Raw genomic sequence first — 4,423 nt, 5'->3', positions numbered from 1 at the left:
AAAAATATATTTTTGTGCCTTTTGATGTCAAGATCGGAATGCAAATCATTTTTATAGAATACTGTCGTCAAAGATGCCATTTGAAACTAAACGCAGATGTTTAAACGGACAGACTTTGCAGGATAAACTGCTCATTTTAATGCATAAATTTGATTTAAGCAATAGGTCTACATAATATTCACATATGCAATTCATAGGGGACGTATTGTATTAGCCCTACAGTTACAGCACAAAATACTATTTAAACCTATTACTATTAACATTTTACATAACTTTTTTTTATTTTATCTCACAATTCTGATTCTTTTTTCTCACAAATGCAAGTTTATATCTCCTAGTTCGGATTTAACTCGATTTAACTCAACAATAGTTAGTGTAACGATTCATCAACACGGCTGGGATCCATTTGCAGTTTTATTGGAAACTTAGTCAAACAAGCAGAGGTCAAGACACAGATAAGGCAGTATAGTAGGGCAGACAGAATGGTGAACATAGACAGACCTGAGATCGGGGCAGGCAGATATCGGTCAAAAACTGAGACAGGCTTAGGTCAGGGCAGGCGGCAATCCAATAACAATAGTCCAGTAAACAGAGCACAAGTCCAAAGGGCAGGCAGCAATCCAACGGGAAAACAATAGGCAGGCAAGGTAATAACAAAAGGCAGTCCAATGTAAACAGGAGTAACGCTCAGTAATGCTCACCAAGGCAAAACAAGACTTCACAAAGGGCCTAGGTGAAAGAGCTCATTAAATAGTCTAGGTAATGGGGAACAGGTGGAGGATGATAATCAGTGCCAGGTACAGGGCGAAATGTAGTGCGAAGGGGACGCTAGTACTCTGGTGATGGAGCCCTCTGGTGGCCCGAAGAGAGAGTTACAGAAGTGCTCTCCGTAACAGTTAGTTTGTCAATTCTGAGGAAATATTTTAAACCCTTGATTCTCAGCAGAGGGGAAAAGAGAGAGAAAAGAGAAAAGAGAGTTGTTTTTCCTTATCAGAATTGTGAGATATCATCTCAGAATTGCGAGAATAAAGTCAGAATTTTGAAATATAAACTCAAATGTACCTTTTTAATTTTTTTAGATAAATCTAAAAAAGACAATCTTCCATAGATTGCTGTGTGAAAACTGTCATTTTCTGCCACTATATAGGCTCCACCCACAAAAACATCATCACTGTTTGCACACTGATTTGGTCTATTATTTAAAACAAATTAATAATAATAAAATTGATTTTAATCAAAATCAATCTATTTATACAAGCTCACCAATCCCCAGTGGACACTCATCATCCTCACCAAAATGTTCCTGAAAAGTTGAAATAAAGTGAAAACTCCATCTGCACCGGAGACTTATCACTCTCTTTCTCCCTACATTTTTTACATTTTCACTTTAACATGTGCATTTTATCATGTGCGTGTCCATAAACTAAAAAGCTGACATTTTCATCACGTGGAATTTGTTTTTGTCCCTGCAAAACTGCATTTAGCTTTAAGATTAGAGTTAGAATTGCGATCACTCAAACTTCACCATGCTGACAGAGAAATAAATTAAAAGAACCCAAACAAAGATTTTCTAGAAGTACAAACATTTTGATAAATGTGTTTAATCTTGAAATACTTCACAGTTGAATGAGAAAGTTCTTTACTGAACTAAGTGTTCTGAAGGACTTTACAGCATTAAAAAGTAAAGGTGATTTTTTTTCTGAGAAATTTGTGATCTATGTCAATCACTCAACCAATCAATCCATCAATCAACCAGTCAATCAATCAATCAATCTGCCTATCTATGACAATAAAATTGAAGAAAAAAATATAGATAATTATACATGTTGGTTCAGTTCAGTCAGAGATGGTCTGAGTGACAATACATACAGGTACACAAAGAGCACCTTGCACCGGTAACCGTTAATGGTTCTTCAGCTTGATGTCTTCAATAAGTTATACTAAAGTGGTTGAGTAGCTCAGAATACACGGGCATCTCTCTCATATGGGTTAAATATATAATTCAAAGCAGACGCACCACAGAGTACATAGTGGAAAAAAAAGTTTTGTGAACTTGATTTCGGTTTTTCAAAAATGCTGTTTTTTTTTTTTTTAAAGAAACTGGGGCAAATCCTGTGGTGTGGTTGTGTAACAGCATGATGTTAGCAGCAAAAATCTTTCATCAAAAGCTGGGTGGGTATTTCTGCATGCTCTCAAACTGTACAATTCGATGAACACCTCTTGAAGAAAAGGATTATCAAGGGTTGATGTTAACCAATTATTATGATAATGTGTCTTCAGGGAGTTACTCTAGCAGTATATGCAGGATTCACCTTTCTCATCGTCTTCATCAGGCCAGAAAACAGATACAGTGGATCAATGCAATATACTAAAGGTCAGATTGAAGATCAAGTCTTTCAAGATTCTAGTTGCCAGAGCACATCCCTAATTAATAACTGCATAATCACATTGACAAATGAATGTAAATTTAAATCAATTTACAGTGTATTAATTGCAGGTACAGTGTCATGGGGTTAAGTGACTAGCCGAAGGGCGTACAGTGTAAATATGATCTAATTTCCTACACTTATTAACCTTAACCTGCACTTAATAATGAAACCCAGACCCTTAACCATTATTAACCTATGATTTAAGACTAAACTTACAGCAAATGTGGGGCTAGAGCGACAAAAATAACAACAATGGATAATCTAATAAGATTTTTAATGATCTGACCTTACCTTTCTCCTTCTCACACAAATCCATTAGCCCCTATGTGACACAGAGTCATATGGACTGCAATTACAGTACAGTTTTTCTGTTTGCTTTTTTCTGAACTAACTACTGAAAAGTGTGTACACACAAAGACAGACTCACCCTCAAACAGACTGTGTTTTCACACTACACTGAATCTGCTAAATAAGTCCCAGTGTGTCTTGTTAGCGGTGCAGCACACCTGGAGACATTACCACAGTGACGAGGGGTTAGCGCAGCACTGCAGAGCCCTACTATGCGGTGACCTCATTGCAATGATTATAATAAAACAGCACGTTTTACTAGATTTAAGGAATTTAAATAAGTATTTGTATTTTATAGTATGCCTAAATATATATGTGTGTGTATATATATATATATATCGCAATGTCTGTTTTTGTCTTGGTCAATTTACCCAATAGTATTCCGCCAACCCGGGATGCCAGTTGTTGACAAACACGGTGTATTGCAGCCATGGAAGCCGCAAACGGACTGGGTCAGAGATGGCGAATTCTACCTGACCTAAAAAGCCTCTGCATTCATCTAAAAAGCTCAGAAGAATATTAAAATGTGGATAAATCAACTCATCAGCCTACAGTGTAACACTGTACATACTACACCTTTAATACTCACCCTTCAGATTTTTAAAACTTTAAAGGTACTTTCTACTCAGATAAGAAACAAAAACTAAACTGTTGCATGAGGTCATGGCTGTTCCCAAAATCTCAAAAAGTGTAAAAAGCCGTTTTGGAGTGCTACAGGTACCGTCTAAATCAGTGTTTCTCAACCCTGGTCCTGGGCGCCCCCCAACACTGCTCATTTTGTATGTCTCCCTTGTCTGACACACCCATTTCAGGTCATGGAGTTTCTTCTAATGAGTTGAATCAGGTGTGTTTGATTAGGGAGACACACAAAATGTGCAGTGTTGGGGGGCACCCAGGACCAGGGTTGAGAATCACTGGTCTAAATGTAAATGATAAATGCTTAATGATGTGTTGTCATTTTAGTGCAACAATGCGGTATGCATTTTAAAGTCAACCCTTTGGCTAAATCACCCTTCTGACTGGAGTAACATTTTCATTATATATGCCCTTTTGACAAGGCAGTTTTTTACAATACCTTTACCCCTCAGGCCCTGGAGATGACAGGGCCTTCATCTGGCCGTAGGCAATGCTACAATAAATGACTCTCTGTGGCAGACCGTGAGGTCTTGAGGTCTGTGGAAGCTGTGGTACATGTAGTTGAGCCAGAATCCTCTGATTCAGCTGCCATTCTGATCAATAAAGCAATGCCAGGGTTAGCTAGACACCTGTTTATCTAACTCTACCACAATATCTACCACACGAGGAATCCCTTGAGCTTCCTCCTGCAGCTCATTCTTACTTTTGTAAGAATTTTTACTTTTGTCTTATCTCTTTTTAAAATAATTTTAAAAAAGCTACTTAATTTGATGTTTTCCTATACATTAGTTCTCCAAACGAATACTTTCGCCCCAGACTTATGGCATTAGTTGAGCAGATAGATAGATAGATAGATAGATAGATAGAATGAGAAAATGAATATTTACTCTGAATACAACTAATAAGAATTAAACCACTAGAAAAAAGTCTAAATTAGATAAAAATAAATATACTGATGAACAGCAGCAATTTACTATTTCACAAAAAGGTGTAAAATACCTTGCAGGGAC

The sequence above is a fragment of the Sinocyclocheilus rhinocerous genome, unplaced genomic scaffold (genome assembly GCF_001515625.1).
Source record: "Sinocyclocheilus rhinocerous isolate Xijiao unplaced genomic scaffold, SAMN03320098_v1.1 scaffold265, whole genome shotgun sequence".
In the NCBI taxonomy this organism is placed as follows: Eukaryota; Metazoa; Chordata; class Actinopteri; order Cypriniformes; family Cyprinidae; genus Sinocyclocheilus; species Sinocyclocheilus rhinocerous.
Note: the sequence above shows the minus strand (reverse complement) of the source record.